Source organism: Melospiza melodia, chromosome 3 (genome assembly GCF_035770615.1).
Source record: "Melospiza melodia melodia isolate bMelMel2 chromosome 3, bMelMel2.pri, whole genome shotgun sequence".
Lineage (NCBI taxonomy): Eukaryota > Metazoa > Chordata > Aves > Passeriformes > Passerellidae > Melospiza > Melospiza melodia.
The window spans coordinates 126,186,004-126,211,122 of NC_086196.1; the positions used below are offsets into that span (position 1 = coordinate 126,186,004).

Genomic DNA, 25,119 nt, shown 5'->3' on the forward strand with positions numbered 1-25,119 from the left:
CTTACAGCTGAAGTCAATTACACTGCGTTAAATAGCCTTCCTGATTTGCAAGATGAAGATCACTTCTGTATAAAACTAAATTAGCTCAATAACTCATTATTTGTAGCTTGGGTGAGGGGTTGAAACAGCAATGGACAACTAAGCAGTTGCTGCATTTTCAGGCACTAGTCCTTTAGAGCTGCAAGCAAACTGAATTTCCAGTTTCACTAGTTAGGAAAAGGAACAAGCACTGCAGGCACAGAGAGGATGTCTAGTGTCCACAGCACTACATCTTAAATCATCCGTGTTTTCTCATGGCAAGGGACTCTGAGCTGACCAGCCTTGGAAGGAACAAGACATTGGTTTTCATGTACTGAGAACTTAAAAGTTCAACAACCAACCCAAAGGAGATAAAAGGGCACATCGAAAGGAGTGTGACTTGTCATTTCTGATTCCTTACTCAGAATTAGCATCAGCACTGAGTGACAGGATATAAAAACCCCTTAAATTAATATTTTTGCTTAGCAGGGTCTGAGTGGAGGAGCCGAGGGGCTGAGGGCCAGTGGTGGTGATGGGCCATGTGGGCATCCTTAGCAGCCACACTGTGCCAGTGCACACCTTGGCAGGAGTCCGTGAGTGTGACATTCCACTGCCTCACACCACCTTCCTCAGCTGCTAGGCTCACTTTTGGTACCCCTCCAACCAGCCCCAAGCACTCTTCAGTTTCTTTCTTACAAACAACCATATTTCCATGTTAGGAGATCTCCATGTAAGCTGGGAGATGACAGAAGCTGTGTTTCTGATCCCATTGGGTTGTGCCGGGCGCGCGCATTGAGCAGACAGGAGTGATTCAAAGACATAAGCTGACAGACTGAGAGGAGAAAGGTGAGAGACAGGGAATATTCCAAATGCCTGCTGCTGCACTGGGGCAGCCAAACTCCACAAAAAAAGTAGGCCTGAACGACTAGGAAAGAAGAAAATCAGCCCTTTTGAGATCTGGAAACAATTTCCTTTAGTCTTTAACACAGAAATGTGAGCAGCATGGTGACCATCTATCCCCTGTGAGGAAGCACCATCCCTTTTGCTCTGGTCTCCAGGGTGGCTCTTCCCATTGCAACATCCACATCTTTCAGCAACATCAGTAGGCTTTGTCCTCACAATGAACATGAAGAAGATGATCTCCACTGCAAAATGAGGAAGTCAGTCATGGGGCAGATGAAGGAGGTTGCCTGAGAACACACAGGAAACCTGTGACTGAGGCAGGGAACTGAACCCAGACCATGAGTTCCAGTTGGGTGCCCAGTCCAAGCTGGGTGGCTGACAGATCACCTCTTCTTCTGGGGCCTTGAAATTTAAGTTTGGTGGGTTTTACAATGAACTTCTTTTTTTATTTATTTTGTCTAGTCACTACGTTTCATTACACTCACACTTCTGCTTTGTGAAGGCTTTTGATCCTGCTTCTTTTCTGTTCTGGCTTAAAAAACCAACACAATGGAACATCAAACAGAATTTATCCTTCACAGTTTGGTCTCCTCCCCTACCAACATGACTCTCCCTAGTGCTCAGTGCTAAGCATCCTCTCCCCAGCGCGCAGTGTTGTGTCCTTTGTGCACCCTGTGCTCATGACTGTGGCTTCATCAAAACCCACCAGTGATATTTAGAAGGTGATTCTTCTTTGTAGCTTCACAGAGTTACAGCAACTGCTTATTTGAACAGCAGTGCTGTGAGGCAGCAGAGCAGATCTGGTGGGAAAACCAGAGAAAAGAGATGCACAAAAGGTAAGTTCCAAAGTGAATGTTCTGACACTGCTATGCATCATGTCGACATGAGCAATCATCTGAAGAACAGCTACCAGTAAGCCACAGCATCAGACTGCCTAGGATGTTTTACTGGCTTGGCTAATGAATCACTGGGAAAATGTGAGCCATGTGCTCACCGCCGGGGTAGTTGTCACGGTGGGTGAAAACAATGACTCTTTCACTATCACCGTGCCTTGTGGTTTAATTGATATTTTAACATTTTTTAAGATCTTTCTGTGTAAAGCACATAATATGCACTTCTAAGACAAAATCCTTTGGTATTATACTATTTGCAAGGAGGTGCAACGAGTCAAACCACTATTTCATGAAATAATTCACACTGGCTGAATCCCCTCACAGAATGTCTCAAGATCTTGAAAAGGAAAAAATAACTAATTTCCACATGTGTAATAACTCACATGGTGAGAAAGAAAAAGACTTCACATTTTTGTGAGAAAATGTTGCAAAACCACAAACTTTTGAAAGTGCCCAATATGCTATTTTCAGCTCATCTGGATGCAGCCCAAACTATCCACAGCTAACCAAGGTGCATCTGAAGACTGTAATCATTCCGCTCCCACCACAGGCTTTTTGTGCTCACTGTGCATCCAAGGCTGTCAGGCCCTACAAAATAACATAGGACTTTAATGCTTAAAGCAGCCAAGCAGCTGCAAAAATAACTCTGTAAAAATATTGAATACTTCATCCCACTCAGCAGCTGGAAAAACAACTACTGACTGAAAAATTCAGTGTTTGATATTACTTAATAGTTGGGGAAAAACTGTTTGTGAAGCATAATTAACGTTTATTTAACTATTTAAAAACATGCATCTACTGTTTGAGGCTTCACAGAGAGCAAATATGTGGCCTTCTGGCACCATTAAACAGACTAATACAGTTAAACTGGAAGGACATGAGGCAGAAAACCACACTGGAATAGCCAATCCTTCAAGGAATTGGTGTAACTGAGATTGCCTCAGCATGCAGGCTGCAACACCAGGTTTGAACCAAATCAGTAGCAACTACCCTGGGGTAAATGAAATGAATGCACAGCTCTAGCTCCTGGTGCCAGAGCAATGCAAACATCATGACATAAACTGGACTAAAATCCATTACTAGCAGTGACAGAGAAGCTGTTCCCCTTGAAACAGCCTCAGGGGTTTATGGGCACCTCCATGGTGGCATCAGCCCAAGTGACAGTGGGGCTTCCTGTGAACAAGTGCAGCAGAACCTGTGAGAAAGAATGAGAAGTGCTCATCTTCATGAGCAATGAAACAGCTGAGAGCTCTGGAGCACAAACCTGATGAGCTGAGGGAGCTGGGTTTGTTCAGCCTGGAGAAAAGAAGGCTCAGGGAGGACCTTATGGCTTTCTACAACTGCCTGAAAGGAGGCTGTAGCCAGGTGGGGCTTGGTCTCTTCTCCCAAGTGATAAGATAGCCTCAAGTTGCTCCAGGAGAGATTTGCATTGGATATTAGGAAAAATTTCTTCACATAAAGGAATTGCCAAGCATTGAACAGGCAGCCCAGGGAAGTGGTTGGGTCCCCACTTCTGGAGGTATTTAAAAGCCATGTAGATGTGGCACTTAGGGATATGGCTTAGTGGTAGACTTGCCAGTTCTGGGTTAGCAGTTGGACTTGAGGATCTTGAAGGTACTTTTCAACCTAAACTCTGCTTGTATGATTCTTAATGATCTTATAGTTCCATGAAAGCAATGGTGGCTTAGGTCAGGATATAAGTTCCAGAAGCAGACAAACCATTAACTGGCTGCTAAAAACAAACATTAGGCCTTGTTTGAAATTTCTAATTGGGAAACTGTTTGACTTCGGACTTTTCAGAGCCCTAATTTCCCCCAAACAATTCCCCCACTTGTTCTCTGCACATTTGCCATAGCTGAAATGTCCCATCACTGACAGTAACCAGTCCTTTTTTCATCTCATTCAACTTCACCCATGCAGAATTGGGCTGAGTGCCTCGTGGGTCCAGCAATCATGGAACAAGAACAAAACAGCAGTTACTGTATCTGGCAGATAATTGCAGGCAGAGCCAAGCCAAAGATTCCTGTCCAGCACAACCTCACCTAGAGAGTGATCCAGGTGTGTCAGTTACTGTACAGAGTAAAGATTCACAAAAAAGAAACCTACAGCAAAAAAACTGACTCAACTGCTGTGATTGAAGGACTTGGTGACAGGATTAACATTAAAAACACCCAAAAAATTTATACCTAGTATATGTACAGCAGATTTCACCTGCGGGGAATATTCTGCAAGGTGCTGAGGAATGTGAGCAGCCTGTATAATAAATATGCTTAACTAAGTCATTTGAACTCTAAGTCACCAATTCTCCCACTACTGCTCTCTCAAGCAACTGCGTTATCAGAGGCCATTTCAAGGGAAATGCACTTATGTCAGAAATACTTCTCATATCATACTTCTCATAACCTGCAGCACCAGAAAAATGAAGACAATATAAAAAGAAATAAAAATTACAAAATTCTGGGTCACAAACATCCCTGAATGGATTATGCTTTCAAAATAAACAGTACAGATAGCACAATAAGGTTTTTGGTGTACCTATCAAAGTTTTCTAGGATGATGTTATCATTCTCAATGCAAACACGTTCTCAATGCCATATACAATGCAATTGGTTTGTGATCTGAAGTAGGGCCATTTTCATTGGGACTCACTCATCACCTAGGATGATCTAAAAAATTGTTGTGGATCCCTTTCAACTCAGGATATTCTATGATTCCATGATCAAAGAAGATGCAGCTGACCAAATTCACCTCTATTCACAGCCTGCTGAGGTTCCCTAGCAATGCCCTTTGCACGGCCAAATGGACAAAGCACTGCACTTTTTGGATCAGACAGGGCATCTATTCATGGATCATTTCAGACTGAGTTAGGCAGATCACAGTTTATGAAAACCTCCTCAAAAATTCACTCTAGCAGGGCTATACCAGCACAGCTAAAAGGCTGAAGTACAGGCTGGAATGAACACTCAAAAAACATGTATGTGATAGAGTTAATAACAAAATAGATCAGTATGTATTTGGCCAACTTCTTTTCTAGGCTTCTGTGTAGCTGTCTGCTCTCAGAAGTGTTCAGGTACTTTGCTGGGGAGGTCTAGAGCAAGAGAGCAAAAAGCCTTGAAAGGGCTTTGGCTTTATGCTATGCACAGATATGGGGGTGCTCCAGCTCCCACATGCATTGTTAGTGTCTCACTAGATATTAGAATAAAATTGTGAAATTATAAGAAACAACCAGAACATCTCAAAATCACCCCAAAACTGAAGAAACCATTTGATGATGCTTTTGTAAAAACACTTACAACGCAGTCCTGGAAGTGATTTCCAAGCAAGCCAACTGCTGCTCTAGACAATTTACTGGATGGTGTGGCTCAGCTCTTTCATACAGGCAGCACTTACAGCTGTATCTAGAAAAGGAAATACAACCAAAATTCTTTATGAGCAAATACACAAACAAAGTCATCTTTCTCTTTAAAACCATGACCAGGTTAAAACTAGCTTTAGCAGGTCTCAACAGTTCTTGTGCCAAGCTTCACATGTGCTGCCTGCTCACAGGAGCAAGCCCCAGGGTGCAGCCAAAGCACCCTATGCTGTATAAGCCAAGAGCGACTGTGCCTGAGAAAAAACCCCGCACTGAGCGCATCAAAGCGGCAAACAAACGCGCCCAGCTGTTTTTCTCATCTAGTTCTACTTAAAACACTCGCAGGAAATGCAAGATGAATTAGTACCAAAAAAATGTAGGTGATTTCAGTAAGGCCAGGAATTCCAGGCACCAACTTCTATTTTCTCTCTCTTGAGTGGGTGTTCACTTGTAAATTGTAGACATGTTAGCAATTCAACGACTGAGCGAATTAACATTCAGCTTAATAGTCATTGTTAGGTTGGGAGGTTATTACTGCTTGTTCTGCTAAAGTGACAGGTTAAAATACATTTGTATCTGAAAAGTTGTTTTCTACAATACATATTCCCTGTCTTTTCGCACCAAATAATTTTCTTCCATCATGTCAACTCCTATTGTATGAACCACCACTGGCAGCTCCACCACAGCAGCTGAGATAGGCAAGGAGAAACAGCAAGGGGACAGGTGAGCAGGAGAGAGCACTTGGCCCCCACCATTTCTCTTTGGGCTGCCATATTAATTTTTTTCCAGGCATTTTACGTGATTGATTTGAGACTTCTCAGCAAAAGAGCACACTTGCATGTTCTGCTTTTAAAGCAAACAAGCAAAGGCAAAACCCAAGAGCAAAGAGAGGGTTCTACTTCACCAAGCCATGAGCCTGATAAAGCTGCTTGCTATCAGGCACTGCTTGGGCACAGAATGGAAAGTTGTGATTTCCCAGCCTTGCAGGTGATTACTATTAATGGAAAAGACAAGCTTTCAAGGTTGAGTTGACATACCACTACATGTTGAATTTTTGCAGACTCAGATCCATTTTGTACTAGTAAACGAGGAGCTTGTATCCTTCCCTCTGTGCTTTTTTTTTTTTTTTTTTTTTAGGGTAGCTCACAAGCTGCTGACAACTCACACTGTACTAGGAGCTGTTCACACTGCACAAAGTGTTTACCACTCACAAGTGATGCTAAAAATTAATTTACAGTACCGCTACAGCAAGCTTTGACAAATTGTCATGTGTTGACACAGTCATAAGTTGTTGGTTAAAAAAAGTAACACTTCCCTCTTCTGCCACTTCATGTTTGAGACCAGGGATGGGCACATTATGCAAAGTTTGAGGGTTTGTAAGCTTCACAAATGTTTGGGCTTCACAAAACAAGCTTGGTTGTGAAAGTTTTTTCTCTTACAGTTAGGCATGTGTTTATTGCCAAAAAGACTCTAGTAAGAAAAAAAAACCCCTTTCCCATCTACCAAGATCTGTGTGTTGTGCAAAACTAGAAGAAAAGGCTGTAAAATAAATAACCTTGCAGGATACTTGTTCTAGATAAGATCACAGCAGTGACAAATAGCCTGTATCAACTCCTCAGAGCTGCAGACACCACCCTCCCGCTGTAGAAAGGAAGGAAAAAAATACAGCTACAAGTAAGAGTTTTAATTGTTCTCAGCTGTCACACAATGTTATCTTAAGTGAACGCATTTATTTCTCGATTCTCATTTGTACTTCTATAAGGAAAAGAAAGAACTCCAGCAGTGGCATTCATCAGACAAGGTCCAAATTGATTTCCATGTACTCAAGAAAGGTGTTAGTCAGCACTCACGTCCACCACAGGCAGCTCTTAAATTTTAACTCCTTCTCTTCTTCCTCAGGACAGGACAAATAACCTATCTAGTTTACACTCTGGAAACAGCAATGCACACAAAGTTGTAGTCAGCTGAGGTGAGCAGAGCTTCAGTGGCGATGCAAACTTGAACCACAAACTAGCTTAAATTCAGGAAAAGAAACAAAGCCAAGCAAAATGAGCACTCACAGCACCTGCCAAATGGGCTTAATGAGGAGCCCTTAAAAGCCACTGCTTCATGTTGTGCACAGGACATCCAGTCCTCCAGCAGCTCTCCCTGAGATCACCAAATCTCAGAGCACGGACCACACAAGAATGCAGAGTAAATTCATTCAGGACGTTAGCTGGACAATACAAGGAATTAATTTTCTATTTTTCCCCCCCTTAACACTTGTACAAAATAGTGCTTTGAGTGTTCAGAAGTCCTGAGGGGGGGCAACATTTTACCTTTGTAGAAGCTGCCCTATGCCTGCATCAGTGCAAGAATGACTCACCTAATTTCTCTACAAAATTCACAACATGTTACTTCAACCAAGAAGAGCTCCTGCAAAACATTAGGGAGGGATGAAATTTCATACAGACTCTTCATTTCACACACCCTGCATAGAATTTCTTCACCATGATAGATGACATACTCTTAGACAGATTTAAGCAAAGCAAAGGACATTTCCACTGTTATAGTCAGATGGACGTTGCCTTGTGCTGTTGACTGAAATGAAATTATCCATGCTTAATCAGTGTAGATTGATCTACATTCATAAAAGCACTAAAGTGGAAACTCCCACCTTCCTCCCCTAAGTAACAAAAATTTATAAATATTTTCAATGCATCATATTAAATGCATTATTTCACTGGATTCTGTCCAAGAGTCAACAGGGCTGAAATAAAGGCAATTCAACTATTAAGTCAAAAACTTCAGCTGATGAGTTACCTAGGAGGTAAAAACAATTCTCCTCCATCTTGGAAGAAAACTAATAAAATCTTAAGTTTTACTGTAAGTTATCTCAACTGCCAAAATATGATTTCTCCTGTACCTTTTTACTTTGCTGTATAGAAGGGAACAAACAAATTCCCTGAGTTCTTACTTTGGGCACCAAAGCCACTAATCTAATTAAGAATACTATGAAGGAAAAGGTGGGACTAGGAAGAAAAAGGCGGGACTTGGGTTTTTCTGAAGCATTTTTTGTTTGGTTTTGTTTGTTTGTTTGTTTCGGGGATGCGACTTGAGAGTGTGAAGAAACCACCCCAAGCAGAAGAGCCGCTCTCGCCAAGTCCCTTATGCGAGTTTGAGCTTGCTGTACCCAACACAGGCCAGTGCAGGAAGGTTCAGCTTTGGGGAAATGCAGACCCAGGATCTCCTGAGGCCTCTCTGCATCACACCTCGCTGCTCTGCCCTCCAGGGTCGTCACAGGGGGGATTGCAGTCTTGGCTGATCCTGCAGCCACACTCCCTCAGAACGGCTACATGCAGGGCATCAGGAGAAAGCCATAAAGGGGACATTCATCCCAGCAAGCCATCACCAAGGTTTCCAAAGCAAAACGGAACATATGAAGGTGTCCTGCTCTTTGATGATGCATGCACACAGCTGAAGGGGTAAATTAATATATTGAATAAATATACTAAATATGCACTGGTAGTCACTGCTTGTATGGGATGTAGACTGTGAAACAATCTCCCCTGGCTAGAAATTAAAAAGAGAAGGAGGATTTCAGCTTTCTTATTCCATGGGAACTGCTTTTCCAACAAGTGAGACAGGACACTAGCCCAAAGGCAAGTGGCAGCAGTGACTGCCTACACCATGGGCAATCTCCCTGTCTCTGTTCTACACCTGTCTTCACTGCAAAGGTCACCATGTCACCTCTGTCACACAGAGCTCTGCCACCCATGAGCAACAGGGAAGCAGCTTAACTGGCCAGCCTGGCAGGAGCTCCTGTGAGCATTTGGGGGTGGGAGGAAACCTCCCAGCTCTCCACTTGGTGCTTCCAGGTCTTAAACCTTAAGAGAAGATCAAATTGCCTTGAACTAAAAGGATTTCAGTATTGGAATACTGGAGGTCTTTAAAGACATGTAGATATGGCACTTAGGGACATGGTTTTGGGCTGGACTTGGCAGTCCTAGGCTGAAGGTTGGACTTGGTGATCTTTGTAGAAAAAGATGCTGTTTCCTTCCTGACTCTCTATCCCCAGTGCAGGAGGGAGCAAAGGGAAGCAGTATCTCTGTAAGCATGAAACAGTGGGAAAAAGCATCAGATCTTTGCCTTCACCTGGAGCACACCTTGCACTTCCAGCCCTTTCAAGCAGAGGAAACTTGGTGGCTCTGTGGAGAGTGTAATGACTTGAAAGCCAGCATCTGTGTCATGCACAGATCCCTCAGGAGGCAGACTGGGAACTGCCTGCGCCCCACAAGTGTACTCACACACGTGTACATGGGCACTCCTCTCCTTTGTCTGTTTTTTAAACTGCATACACTAGTGTATTCTTCACTACTTTCTCAGCATGACATCCATTGCATGGTATGTAACAATCAATGCCAACATTACCTATAGCACAGAAACATGTAATTCACTGAAACAGGACTTTTTTCTTCCCCAGCTTCTCACAGCCAGTTCTGTTATATAAATGCATCTGACTTCTTGCTTGATTTGGATCTATTCAGATCAAACCTTTACTAAAGGAAGAAGCATATTGTTTTTAACAAATATATTCCCATCCTCCCCAATCAAATCTCTACTTCTAGGTGAGACAGTGTCATCCAACTTTTATTGTAGTGTACTTCTTCTAAGGAAATGAACTTAAAACTTCAGTTAAATGGTAGTGTACAGCTAAAGGGCTATTTTATCCATCACATGGCAAAACTCATTCTCTGTACAGCATCTGTATAAAAATCCATAAGATTCTCTCAATATTTTTGAGCCACCTCAGGCCAGAAAGGTAACTAGGTAATGAAGAAAATCATGTCAAGTTTTATGAGATCTTTAGTAAAAAGGCTTAAATTGTGCCATGATGGCTAATACAGTCTGAAATCCTCCTCTATATATTCCACACAGCAGCATCTTGTCGGTGCAACCTAGTTAAAAGTCAGGAGAAGGAGACAGCTGAAAACCATGTGTGACCTTCTGATCCACAAACATTTCCACAGCAGAAATCCCTGCAGGAAAGGTACAAGTCAAAGGCGTTAACTAGTAGTGTACAGTCCACCTTCAATACCTGCTGATAGTGACAACTCAACGAAAAGATGAGCATATTCCGTGTCTTCTGAGGCAATTATTCTTTATGAGGTATTCAAGGAGCCACAACCCCATTTATATACACTTCGCTGCTTCACCCAAAATTACAAAAGCATCCCAGTTTCAGGAGTTGCTGTGCTGAAGTTAAGACATGTTCAAGGTTCTCTCTGTAGTAATGTGGACACCAACACTGGCAACGTAAACACTGAAAAGGCACGTGGGTATATGCAAAAATTTCATTCAGTACAAAGAAAAGCAAAGCTAGAACAGAAGGATCCTAAATTAATCCAGTTCCTGTCTTCCCACTGACTTCCCTCACCATTGGAAAGACTTTGGTTTGGATTTTAGTCAAGTCTGGTTTACAGTGCTCAACTTTGAGTGTCATAAAAAAACACCAACCCTTGCTGGAACGTCTTACTCATTACACAGCCCTGCAAAAATTATTAGCTATGATACAAGGCATTTCCCTTTGGGGACCAGAAAGGGTGAAGAAAGGGGATGTAGAGTGACAGCTTGTGGTTTCTTATGCAGCAGCAAAAAAAAAAAAAAAAAAAAAAAAGGCAAGAGGAATACAGGATATAATGTGTTTACATTTGTCAAAACAAGTTTCCTGGAGACATGGAGGGTCCACGCTGCTGAGCTGTCACTTCTGCTTGAAACTGCTGCCTCATGCTATCGGGAGGTCAGTCACTGACCTACTTTCTGATAGGACTGAATTAATTTGCTACTTCTGTACACAAACCTTTTTTTAATTTTCTTTTAAGGAATACTTAACAAACCCAGAAAAAGCTGCCTTTTATCCAACTTGGAGCTTCAACTGGTGCTGTGCAAGGCTATTACATACCCTTGGCATAGGGCCCAGTGTGCTTGGGCTGCTTATTCTTTTGGAAAAATCTGTACAGAGTATTTTAATGAGTTGACACTGCAAATAACGTCTTTCCTTTTTGAACTCCCACACTACACTAATACCAGCGATTTAACCCACGACACACAATAAGGTAGGCCAGCACTCAAATAGGCTGTGCTTTGTCTAGGCTGCTCCTGAAATAGATGCCTACCACTACAGGATTAGCTCCCCAAATAGACAGATGCATGGCACAATACACTTACAGGATTAAAACATAAAGTTATTTATAGAAAACAAGATGAGTAGGTGAAACTTATGAACTAAACACCTACCAATCCAATCATGCCCTGCACAGAGCCAGCTAACCAGTGCTCACCAGGAGATGCTGGTATGCTAGGATCCCTTAAACTAAAAAGCATTCTGCTCAGAAAGTGAAGAGGCAGAATTAGTAGCAAAAGACATGCCACCTACTTCTGCTCTTTGCTTAATGACCACCTACATGCACATAATGTCACTACCCAAACTCCTTCATTAAAATAAATCCATAGTGCAGGGTTTTTCACACATCTTTCAACTACCTGGACCACTGAAGTGCTAGAAGTCAGCTCTTGAAATCATCCTTAACAATGCCATCCATTGAAAGCTTCATTGCTTGGGTGGACTGCTCTTCCCAGGTCTCTTGTGGGTAGCAGCACTGCTGTTTGGACACAGGACAGCCAGGTACCAATCCGTGAGAGCAGGGCCATTCCATGTTAAGGCTCTGCACTAACATTTGGAAGATGAGACCTCTTCAGCAACTTGGTCTCATATGCTCACCTCACCCTCCATCTGCCAAGCAAAGATAAGGATCTTCTCCAAATGCTTGGCTTGCTTAGTACCAAAACATCGTGGGTGAGACTCACACTTTCCTTTGCATTTCCCCAGGGCCCAATCTAATAATAGAGGAGGTAGTACTGCCTACCGTAATACAAGACGACTATCAGCATCACAACAGATTTATGATCACTCCAGTTCCTGGACTTGATTAGGTTCATGTTGCCAAAGATAACTATGCCAAACCTAGCGCTTGCAACTGCAAATGCATTCCTGTCAACCTTTTTAGCTTTCATCTGTGCATATTTACAAGCCCTGAATGTGAAGTTCAAATAAATCCAGCAATTCACTCAAACCCACCAGGATTTGAAAACATTAGGGAAGTGTCAAGATGTCATTGAGCTTGTTCTGCAGAAAAGAGTGCTTTATAGTTTCAGAAAGAAATAGACAAGGGAGCTATTTAACGAGATGGTGGCATATTGAAACATGGATAGATAAGTAATTAATAGCTACCTTCTCTAAGTGAAAACTTTTCTGAGTGAAAAATCAGCTTATATGAAAAACTACAACTCAACTGCTGCCATTTTTGGATGGATAAGAACTGTCATGCATGTTAGCATCTTCATTACCATGAAGGATTTTACTCCTTTAAGCAATTCACAAAGAGTTTCACACAGAACAGCATGTGGGAAGCAAGGAACTAACAGAAGGAGACACCAAAGAAATGTTGATATTTGCAACTAGAATTCTAATGAAAAATGTTATCAGGGATACATGAACACAGGAGAGAACCTCTACCATGAGAAACTGAAGCTTTAGTCCCTTAAAATCAAGACTAACTACACTACACAGCATAGGTGCTATTATTAGAGTACAAAATATTGGCCAAATAATCTTTTCATGTTGGTAGTTCACAATATTTAATTATTTCAAAAGTCAAATATTCAAGCAGCAGATCACCTAGTTAAGAACTCTCTTAACCCTGATGTGCAGGTTTCTTTAGCAAATTTCTATACAGCTTCAAGTGGAACATATGGCACCTTAAAGTAAACAAACAGGAGAGGGAAAAATAGTCATGCTTCAAGAAATAGGAAGTATAAACCTATTAATTAAGCATTTAATTCCTTTTATCCCTCATGTCTGTCTTCACAGGCTCTCTCGGCAATCAACCAATTTTGGGATTCACTGCTGTCATGCCAATCGTGGCAGTACTTCAGCTAAAAAGGCACTGTCAAACACAATGAAGTTTCCCTTCAGCTTGTTCCCACACTGGCTCTGTGTAAAACACACACACTGCCTGGCGAGGGGAATGGGGCTGAGGCTTCATCTGCCCTACTTCCAGAACTGCAGCCCTGCCCCAGCTGGCAATGGCACAACTGAATCACACCAATGGTCGAGACTTTTGCTATAGAAACTACCTCACATCCTCCTATACAACACATAAATAGAACCCAGTGGTGCATTTTTGTCCAGCTCAGTGGTGGATTTGGCAGTGTTAGGTTAAAAGTTGGACTCGATGATCTTAAAGGTCTTTTCCAACCTAAACAGTTCTATGACTCTTTTCCAACCTGCACATGCCTTGGACTGAGGCATACTATAAACATGAAAAAATTTCCCAGCATTTCACTGTTACAGCTCAGCCTCTCACTGGAATCCAGGGACATCATCCCCTGTACTTCACCCAGTGATGCTGCGCACAGAGCACAAGGAAGGATGTGGCAGACAGATTCCCTGCTGTGAAGGAGAATATACATCTCTCTGATTCTAACAGTTTGTTTTGACAGTGGTCCTGTGTTCCTGTGGGAACTGATGTTGGCAGAGATCAAATTCTAGGTCTGGGCTTATATGGCTTTGAAATATAGAAGGATAGTTACTGACAATGAGCTGTGCATTTGTATCTGCTGACTTAGGCAAAGAGGGCACTACTGATGTCCTGACTGTAAATTGCATTTAAAATGCATGTTTGGCCGCCTCACCTGAACTATCCCTGCTTTCTGTCCTTAGTATGCTCTGGCCTAGCAGCTGATACTCCCAAGCAGCTTGTGGCAGTGGCCATCTGAAGCCAGTGACCCAGGCTACTGGCTCCTGGGGCAGGGACTGTCACCCTGCTGTCACCCAGCACACTGCACAGCAGGGCCCTGACTCACCCAGCCCCTGAGCACCACTGCAGCATAAATGAGGGTAACCTAAATGCCAACGAAGGGCAGATACTCAGCCCTGCAACAAGAGCACACTTTACTGCAAACACCTTGTATCCCAGGGCTTGAAATAGAAATCTCTGTGACAAAAACTTCACAACATGAAACTCTGTATTAAAAAACCAGCAAGCTGCACTGTTTGGCATCTTGTATTCCAACCCTTGTGAGAAGTCCAAATAGCTCAAATACAAATCTGTAATATTGCTCTCTGAGTAACAGCTATTTTAAACCAATTTTGGCAGACACTAAGAGTCGTAAGCAGGGTGCCAGCTGCATGGTTCCTTGAGTCCTTCTCCTGGAGCCATCCAGCCAGCAGCAGTGACAGAATACCCTCCTGCTCTGCTAAGGAAGCTCTGACACCTTCACCTTCCTTCCAGCCCAAATGTGCCAGGTTCCTGCAGCAAGGAGAGCTTGCCTTCACTGCTCCAAGGATAGAGGAATATCACCAATAAAAATCAGAATCTTCCAAGTTTCCAAAGTTCCCTTTCCATAAAACAAGGCTTAAAAAGAGAATAGACAATGAGCCACACAACATTTTTACAGCACTCATTTGAGATGACCCACATAATTAATTCACTTGACCATTTCGCATTTCCTAAGTTATAGCAACAAGCAGTACAAAAGCTTTTACAATCATGAACAATTTTTGCTTTATGTATAAAAGTGCCTAGTGTAGTTTGTCATTTACCAGCAAAAATTAACATCTCCACACAATACATGGACCATGATATGAATTTACAGATACCTGAGCATCAAACACTTGCTGATCCTGGTAATTTCCCTGCACATCTTTACCCTTCACAGCAGCCTCCTGTGAAATCTCTGTGTTCCCTAGCTTTCCAAGCACCAGAAACCCAGAAGTGTGGCTGGTACACAACTTGCCATTTGGTAGTTTCCTTTCCCTGGATCTCCAGGCTACACAAAGATCCCATCCCAGACTCCTATCTGGCACTTCATGATGGGAGGCCAAGATTATGCTTTGTTACCCCACAGCACAAGTTACAGTGCATTAAACTAAATATAACAAAATATAAGAAAAAATAAGGAAAGGTCTCTAATAAGTAAATTCCACTTTTTCAATGCACACCACAGGAGCACACAAATCCACAAAAGGGATTAGGTACTACGTCCTTGTTGGATGGAGGGAGGTGGAGAGGTCAAGCCAGAAAACCTGAGAAGTAAAAGCAGAATTATTCAACATAGTGATGGCACTGCAGAAAGAAGGAATTTTTATTTTTGCACAACTGCAGCAAGGCCTGCAGGGACAGGGGGAAGTGGAGGGGGTGGGAAGGGATGATGTTCAAACAGCAGTGCTGGCAGAGCATGAGGTCAGTGAAAGAAGGTCATGTCATTCCAGCAGAAAACCCTGCTGGAATTATCCTACTGGGCAAGAATGATCATACTCACAGAAAGACTGCAATGTGCAGTCTTGGTCAAACCAAGTAACCCAGGGCTCCAGCTATGGAAAAACAAATCCTAGGAAGCAAGGCCATTCCCAACAAACTGGACACAAACAGACTGCAGCTGCTGAAACACATAACTGGAGTGACATAATATTAGAACACATTTTTATGCTTACTAAGACAACAACAAACCCAAGCCTGAAGTTGTATTTTGGGCACACTAGCTCAAACTATCTTTAGACAGGAAAAGAGTGTGTGTGTACAGATGTTCCAGCAGGCACGGAGACCACAGAGCTGGAAACAGCACTCGCTCACTTCCGAACTTTATAAAAATCGTCTGTTGCAAATAAGGGTGGGGATAAATACACCAGGCAATGTGAAACAAAATAAAAACAAAAAGCAGGCAAGAAGCCAGTCATTGGTCAGGGATTGGTGAGGCATAGTGGCTCCATGCTTTCTCCAGCTTTACTTCTCCCAACAGATGTTTCCAGGTGTTATCCCCTCCTGCAGTCCCCCTGCTGTTTCACTTTTCCAGCCAGCTCTTTCATCCAGCTTTCTATCTCACTTTCACAGCTGCTCTCTTGGAAGCACGACTGAAGCTATAAATTCACGTCCACACATCTGTAATAAAAATAGTTTTTGTAAAAGCTATTCTTCTTCCCTATCGATGGCGACACAGATGATACAGAATCGCTGGCAATTCAGGGGCAATCCTCTGTCCCACAAGGAAATAGTAATAATGAAATTTTATATATATATATATATATATATATATATATATATATATATATATATATATATATATATATATCTTGGAATTACTTCTATTTGTGAAGAACTGAAAGACTGAAAGATACAAGAAATGGCTTCAAAGCTCTTTTTCCACGGAACAGCTGTTATTTTTTAAGTAAAACATAATTATCACCTGGTTCCAGAAAACACAACTATATGCCTTCTCCTTTGCCCTCTTGGATGTAAGGAAATCCCTAGGGCCACAACTGAAGCAAGCAATGCTTTCCAGGTCTCTAAAATGATTCAAGTGAGCCAACAGAAGACTCTGCTCACCTCATAAGCTCCACATCTTTCCTGATCTTCAGCCTATGGCAAAGCACAAATACGAAAGCTTGTGCTTTGGGCATGACAAAGAAGTGACCATTCCTCCAAGCACTGCTTGTACAAGAAAACTGATTTGCATGGAGGCACATCTCATTTGGGTTCAATTTGTCTTTATGGCAAATAAATCAGCCATGGGCAAGCATTGGGTTAATATTGACAGGGAAAATTCCAGGCATGAAGCCCTAGGAGAAAAACCATAGCTTTGGGTGATGGAGATTGGCCACCAGCCTGCTGTTGGTAGGGTAATGGAGGAGCCAAATAAAGAAACACAAAATTGCACCGACAGGAGCAAAAAGAGATTGCAAAGAGAATGATTTAAAAAACCAAGAAAGAGCTAAAGCAGGGAAGTTTGACAAACAGGGACAGTGCTTCTGGAAAGAGCTGACATGGCATTTCTATAACAAGGGCAGAGGAGCAGGAGCAGAGTTCAGCACTGGACTGGAAAGGACTGGTCCATCCCAGTGACTGCCTCTGCCTCCAGGGGAGGCTGGGAGCTCTCCTAAGCCCCTTGGCTCCATGTGTGAGCAGCACCAGAGGGCTCTGCCTGCAATGGGTGTGCCAAGCCACTGCTACTACAGCGGCACAGCAGCTTCCCAACATGTAAGGGGATGCTCGTGATTCCAGAGCTGCAGGGGTATTTGCTGCAATTTTTGTTAAGGTTTTCATAGTTAGCTAAGCCACTATTGTTTTTTATTGAAATTCACACATGCACACAGATCTGAGAGAAGGGGGGTGAAAACAGAAGCTGAATTGAAAGTTCAGCTTCTTTTAACTTAATTTGTTAGCAGGTTCATCATCTTTTTTGACAGAATAATCTTTCCATGGTGAATTATTTTCACTGGAGAAAAAGAGGAGCCCAACAAATTGCTGGATAAAATTTGTGCTTTAAATAATAAAGCAATTAATGGCATTTTAGCAAGCACACATTCTTCTCTCCAGAAATAAAATCCCTATTTCATCTCATCTAAATTGCTTGGTCAGCTTCAAATAAGTGCAATATAAATCTCCTTCCCATACTGCTGCTGTTATCTGTGATAAAGGGAAGAGACAGAAGGTAATCCTGTGTTCTGTATTCACTGACACATCATTTTCATGCTACACTACACTGTAATTTATTTCTAATGGGATAAACCTCTTGTAGTCTTCCTGCATTGTTCAGCCACACACACATCCCCAACTGGTACCAAGATTGTAGGACTGGCAGGTGCAACACACAGGGACTCTGCTTGGTGGATTTAGGATGTCTGCTGCACATTTCAGCAAAGCTACAGCTGTGAAAATAAACAGAGAGACTGTATAATTAAGGTACGCTTTTATTCCTTCCCACCCACTGCCTCCTGCAAGCAAGGCAGTCAAAGAGTATGACACTTTTCAGTACTTGCAATTTCCAAGTAAACTTTTCATTTTTTTATCTAATCAGTTTGAGATGATGCAAAAAGACATGTGGAGCTGTGAGAGATTAAAGGACATAGAAACCAGTTGAAAGTGAGAAGTCCTTATGGTCTTAGCCACAGCAGAGGTATAGTTTCATACAAAGGAAAATATCTTTGATGCTCTTTCTCCTGTCCTCATCAAGAGGAATACAAGAAGTAAGTGAACCAATGTATGAAAATCAGGCAGGGGCCACAAAAAGCTACAGTTTTGTTTACAATATTTTCATATCATTTTGCAGAAGAAGATAAAATCTATGGCTCAAGGCTTATAAAAACTTTCTTCAAATTAGAAGTTTGAACTGAATATCTAGTTATTCCTGATGCAATCCTGAAAAGGATCGGTGCAAACAGAAGGCTAACTATTATATTCCTGCAGAAATTAACATATTTTAGAGAATACCCCCATTAATTTGTACAACACTTTTCTCTGTCAAAATGTGCAAGACCACCACAGATACTTAAGCTTCTACCAGTTAATAAACACTATAATCAAGCATCATGAGTTAAAGAGACAAGAATCTCAGTTTTACCATGCTTTTCACACCCACCTCTCCAGCTCTGCTGATAGCTACACTCAGATACAGAGGACATCTTACAAAGTAAAATTTTGTCTAATTTGCTGTCTACTATCTGGCTACTTCTAGGGCTCAATCACTCCAGCCGCTTACAAAAGGATTAATTCCTCTGATTCAGATGCAAGGTAGCAACTTTTAGCTGTGACAGTCAGCTCTGCAGATTCCCTTTACTGTTCATGCAAAGTGACAGTCCCTTCCAGGGCACAAGTCCCACCACTGCAGGTACCATCTCTGAGGTGGTGAATGAACCCCTGGCTGCCTCGGGAAGGGGCTGAGAGCTCCACTGTGGCCACCTGCACATGGACAAACCCCAGCTCTGATCTCCTGGGCACAGGTCACTCACAGCAGTGCTTCAGCTGCTGCTTTGCCATCTCCAGCTGGACTGGGGTCCCCAGTGCACCCCAAGAGGGATGGTGACAGCAACAGCCAGTCTGCAGAGAACAGGGAGGAGAAATACAACACCAGGCACCAGCAGCAGGGCTGCAGCTGCTTTATATTGCTTCTTGCTGCAGATTAGGAATGTTAGCTCTGGTTTACCAACAATTCATGCTTCAAAAATTTGATAAAATACCCCAAAGGCTAATTCCTCCTGAACTCCATCCCTGCTGCCACAATCCATTTGTAGTATGACTTTGTTCTGGAGACGTATCTGCAGCCACTTATGTGAGGGGCTCAAATGACCTGATCCAGCCCAGCCTGGGCAGGCAGTGCTGCCCACATCCACACTGGGTCACACTGGGCGAAGGGAAGTGGTCCCAATGAGGCTGGCTACTACTTTAGCAGGGATTCCAGCTGAGATCCTGCGAGTGAAGCTCCCTGCAGAAACCACCAAGCAGCCTTGCCAGATGCTCCTGGGGCTCCACAGAGCACTGGCCAAGGAAGCCCTTGGGCAATCAGATCTGCTCCCACAGCAAGGCCCAAGCTCTGGCAACAGATCTCTGCTGCATCCCAACCTACCTACAGGGTTTGCTGGCAGTCTGATGTCTGCTGATATCAAAATTTCAAATACAGCAGATCCTGTGCTCATTTAGGTTTTACTCATCTGAAACTCCCTATGCAATCCAGATGAGCTCCTTGGCATGGATAGCAGCTGCCCTTACTGTCTACAGCCTCACTTAGGAGTCTATTTTCAAAAGGGAGCAGAATAATTTTAGATAGACTGCCTTTCACTGTGGTTGGAAAGGGGATCCTTGATCAGGCTCCCAAGGTCATACCCTGCTTTCTGAGCATCTCTGGGGAGAGATGGCAGCATAACTCACACCACCAGCTCAGGAAAGCACTGTGGGTGTCTACTGAGCTGCTTGTGTTGCCTACCAGTTCTCAAAGGCAAAACGCATGGCTTAGCTCCCCTCTGCAAACAGGTGACTTTGTACTTTGTCACCTGGCTACAGACACAGAAAGATGGCACCATGTGAAGCGTGCAGGTGTGTCTGCACCTACTGCTACAGCTCACCCTGCAGCTGCAGAGGGGGGCAGCTGCATGAAACAGAGCAGGCTAAAAGCAAACCCGCAAAAGAGATGCTTGGTCCCAGATTTGTAGTGTCCAGGAGCCACAGCTATCCTACAAGTCTACAGGGGAAGAACCAAAAGGGCTAAACCTGGCTGGATACCACCTGGTCGTGGTAAATGGCAATAAATGCCTTTGAGGCATGTGCAAGTAAAAAAGCAAGCTTAAATATGGGAGAAAGACATTGGGATTCTCACTCCAAACACAGCAGAAAGCTTTGGTTTGGGTGCTAGAACAGTCTCCCTAGGCACTGGGCTTGGATCTTCTCACCTCAACCTTTCAAAGCCAGGCTGAATGAGAAAGAGTAAGAGCTTGGCTGGAAAAGCAAGAGCAGATGACAGAATCAGTCAGAATCTTTACTGCCTTAAATTTTTAACTCTCTGAAAAATCAGCTTCTTATCCAATAGGCAGGTGACACCACCACTAGGAATTTGATGGCTGTGCCCCAGTGTAGATGTCAAAAGAGAAGCAGCAGAAGGGAGGTAGCACAACTGGCCTAGAAAGAGGGGTGCAAACTGCTTCAGCCCTGCCACACAAGGTGCTAAGATGCAGTGATAAAAGCAAGAGGAATTAATAGGGTCTGGTAATTTTTCTAAGAAAGCAGGGTTTTCATACAGGAACCAGAATTATAAAGAACAAATAATTGAAGAATCTGTTTGTACTATTGATTAAAAAACAGCATGGCATGTTATTTTTGTCCCTATGTTCTACAAACTGGACTAAAATTGTGGAATCTAAACATTTTTTTTACTATAGTAACAGCCATCATCTAAAACATCAGCTGAACTAATCTCACAAAATTGTATTAAGTATAATATACAAGTACTTTGTATGTACAGTACAAAGCTTAGGGATATCCTTCACCTCTGAAGACAATTTGTAGCTACACTTATACCATGTAAATACTTATTTATAAATAAAGCTAGAAGCAACTTCTTTATTCTCAATGCAGTGTGTGAAACACGTGGGGTTTTTCCACTTCCACAGAAACTTACTACAGTTACTAGCCCCTCAGGACAGCTTGTGAAACTAGAAAAAGTGGTGTACTGTCCACTGCTTCTAATTAAAATCTTACAGTACTGTGGCCAGAGAGCTCTGGAGAACTGGTGGGGTCGCGTGATTTCCTTGAGGTCAGACAGCAAAAGCACACTAGACCAGGGATGACAGATTTCTTGGCTTGTCCATGCAATGCAGCCCTCTGCAGCCTGAGCCAGCAATGCCGTCACTGGAAGCTCTGGTTCCTCTCAGTAACCTAACTTTAAATAGTCTGGATCTTTAAAGGAGAAAATCCCACATAAGCACACCCTCCCTCCCACCATTCCCCCGAGGTACCAAGAGTAACTTTTTCCCCTAAAGCCTTCTTGCACCTGCAGATGTTGCTCTGGCAGCCAATGTGGCTCCAAAGTCTGTGCCAATCCTCAGCCACTCTCTGCAGTTTTTCTGTATCGCTGAGTGCCAGTAAGTGTTCACAACACTCCAAGCAATATCTGGTCTGACCATTCGTATGTTCCTCCAGCTGCTTGGGAGCCCATCTGCTCAGTCAGCATTGCTGGCTCCACTCACTGCACACGACCCAGTGTTTCCATTGCTTACCCTGGAGAACTTGGGGGACACACTGGTGAGAAAGTGGCAGATCTTTGCATTTGTGACACATTCACTCATTCTGTTACCTAGTACTTTCCCCAGGTATTTACATCTGGAGGCATGAGACGTCTTTGCCTCTGGTGAGTTTCCAATACTCACATCCACATGTTAAGATGGAAATAACATCTGAGTGGAAGACTCCTAGTTTGGTCTTTACATTTGTATTTTCAATGACTAATTTTGTTTAAGTTGGTAAACGCAGCTGTTGCCTTGCCAGTTGGTGACATTTCCTTTTGGACTTCCCCCCTGGTTGGTGTGTCTCTGCCAAGACATGTAAATTGATTCATTCCTTCTATTTCTCTGCCTTTTTATACAATGCTTCAGTAGGAATTTGCAAAAGGTCTCTTGAGATTTGTTTCCTTAAATAATTATTAGCCCTGCAATGCCAGACAGTTTTTTCTTACACGATTTTTGAACCACCACTTAAGCTCCCATGCTCAGGATGCTGGATCTAACTGATGTAACAGCTCACTACACTACATCCAGCTGCTCTTTTTCTTATGGTGACTTGGCCATGTCATTGTCCACTCAACTGCAACCTTTAAGTGGTGACAGAATGCACACTGGTTTTACAGCAGCATTATCCATGATGAACCACTCATGCAGCTCCCTACTTGCTTCAATGGTTTGAGCTTGTCAGTGACTTCACAGCCATTATAAATACATACATGAAAATAAAAGATTAGTCTCCTGAGAAAGGTAATAAACATATTCTCACCAAGAGCTCCAAACAAACAACCACATCAAACTGGCAGGTGATCTGCCTCAAGCCAGGAAGGAGGAGGCTATCCAAAATCTGGATAGCAGAGGCCATCCAAAAACCTGGCCATTGCTTTATCTTCCTGATTGAAATGTCTGAGCTGCAGCTGTAAAAGAAAGAAATTAGAACCTCTGTTCTTCATTTTTGTTTGGAGTTTTTCATTTTTGATGCTTATATCAGTGAAAGGAACAGAACTTCTCTTTAACTTTTGCAATCACTTGCATCACCTTTCTGAAATACTTTATCTGAAATGCAATTTCTTTGTATCAGTTGGATTATGTTAATTTTTTTCATATTCCTGTATTTCTTGACGAACTCAGCAACTACTCATTCAACCATTTTTCAGCAATGATTGCTGCCTCCAGCTACTCCAAATTGTGGTTTCAGATAGCTTTTCACATCTGCCTTTGTGCTATGAGACAGCATCTCTACTTTGGGATTTTCAGTTCCTTTGGCAAAGTCACAGTGCTCCTCCCACCACCACCATCCTTCTCCTGTCAATAAATAGCTTTCACTTGCTAACCTCAGACAGGCCTATTGGCTGGTAGAACCTGGCCTGTTGAGCAAAGGGAATAGCTTTTTCAGGAGCTATACCAGCTTCTTGAGCAAGGCTATCTTCCTATTTGTCTTGGGTCCTCTATTCTTGTTCTGACACTGATTTTGCTGATGATTTTGCTGGATGCATTCAAATGTCCAATGTTGGTTTTGGTATTTGCATCCTTGGAAAGTCCACTACCTGGGATTGCTCAGCTGCAAACCAGTTACATTTTTAACAACATATGGCATGTTCACTTAAGTAGTAATACTAATTTACTAATTCTTCTTACTAATTCTCCTGCAATTTTTTTAAATTTATTTTTTGTACTGTCACAAAAAAATAATCACTTCTATTGCATGCTAAGATGTGCTGAAGATAAACACTGTATTTGTCCAATATACTCAGACCACAACAATTCCACCAACTGCTGTGGGGACACCTCTACACTATGTCCAGGCATCACCAAGGGCACCGAGAGCAGGCAGACTTCTGCCAGGCCCCACATGATTGCTTTGGAGCCAGAGGATGACATTTGGCCATTAATTCCTCTGTTTTGTCACTGGCCCTAACCCCAAGAAAGAAGTCTCCCTTTTAGTAAGCAGATGTCAGCTAAGGAATTTGGTCCAAATCTGCTGACAGCTCTTATCTCATCGCAGTAGTTGTCTGTTGGTAACACTGTGTAATTGTCATTTCATGTACTGTGTTTGAAATCTAGTTCAGAGCAATCGACCACTAATTGGTTCCCAGTCTACAAGCTATTTTTCTGCTGTGGAAGTCATAATTAATGCTACTCCCTCTGAGTTATCATCATCATGCTTCATGAATATATTATAGCTTTGTTTTCATTCTTAAGATTGCTCTTCATCAATTCCTGGTCACAGACAGTTTGCTTACTCAAAGGATTTTACTTCATTCCTCCATTTCCTTCACCTGCATTTCTTTTGTTGTTGCAGCCTTTATTTCACTGTTCCAGAAACCTACTTTCTGTGGTTAGGTTTTTTTCCAAACCTTTCCCTAAAGAACTCTTCAGAAGCTTGCCTGGCTCACAGCTTTCACCAAAGCAGGTCACAGCATTTCACCTCAGACAGAATCTGCCATTTACCTGGCAAGAACTTTGCTGGAACAGCTACCTTGCCATCTTCCTCTAACTTGCCTCTTTTCCAAGGACAGATTCTTTGCCTGTAGCTGAAGCCCAAACACGGTGTTGTATCCTGCTTTTCATCACAACCATGATGTTTGACCCATTCAGTTTGGGCCATGAGACTCTAAAATCTTGCCCACAGCAAGGTCAGTTGAAGCCTTGATTTGGCCTCTGGGTTTAAGTGGTAGCCATGCACTGCCAGCTGCTAAAGAAGCACAGCAGTTTTTCTGTCACCTACATTCTACTTGATAAGGATGCTGCACGATAAAAAGATTCTGGATACTCTCATTTTACAGTAACAGCAGCCATTTCAATACCTGCCTTAAAAAAGAAACCACATCTTACATCTCAGAAATGGCTGTGTTCTGTCTCCAGAGCTGATGTAAACTGTTCATACCTTCTTCTGCATGGCAGTGCCTCTCTCCCTCACACCCAGCACACTAATAGGTTAGTAGTTATCACCACCTGAATCTTACGCAGGTTCACATTAGGACTCCCTAAATATGGTGAAACACAAAAACTTCACACCTACCAGAGCCCAAGAGAAAAATTCTTTTTTTTTTTTTTTTTTTTTTTTTGGCTACTGAACTAGCTCATATTCTTCTACACTTGCGGTACTATTTGGTTCAGCAGATGGAGAATTAAAAGAATTTTGCCAATCATTTTTACTGCCTTGCATGAGAGATGTAGCTACACTTTAGCCCCATGTGACACAGTAATTTTGAACCTGACTTTGGTACAGTTAGGGTACCCTAAACTGTAAGGCAAGAGCAGACTTTGCACTCAAATGGTCAAGCCCCAGACCTGAAATAGTAACATTCAAAAGTCAGGTTTGAGGGAGAGCCAAAATGGGCCAGCAGTGTTGAAAAGAACAGCTGCTC

General features: G+C 42.6%; 1 protein-coding gene across 2 annotated transcripts in view; it reads right to left on the reverse strand.

Annotated features, from left to right (window-relative positions):
* The window catches only part of BACH2 (BTB domain and CNC homolog 2), a 181,594-nt gene that overhangs the window by 91,573 nt on the left and 64,902 nt on the right, over positions 1–25,119 (reverse strand). The window contains exons 1-2 of one of the 2 annotated variants that reach the window (XM_063153016.1): positions 11,927–11,999; positions 5,108–5,212 (exon numbers count right to left, since the gene is read on the reverse strand). The gene's annotated coding sequence lies outside the window, so the exon portion shown is untranslated. Of the gene's footprint in view, positions 1–5,107; positions 5,213–11,926; positions 12,000–25,119 lie in introns of those variants that run through there. The other variant, XM_063153015.1, reaches the window with a different exon arrangement.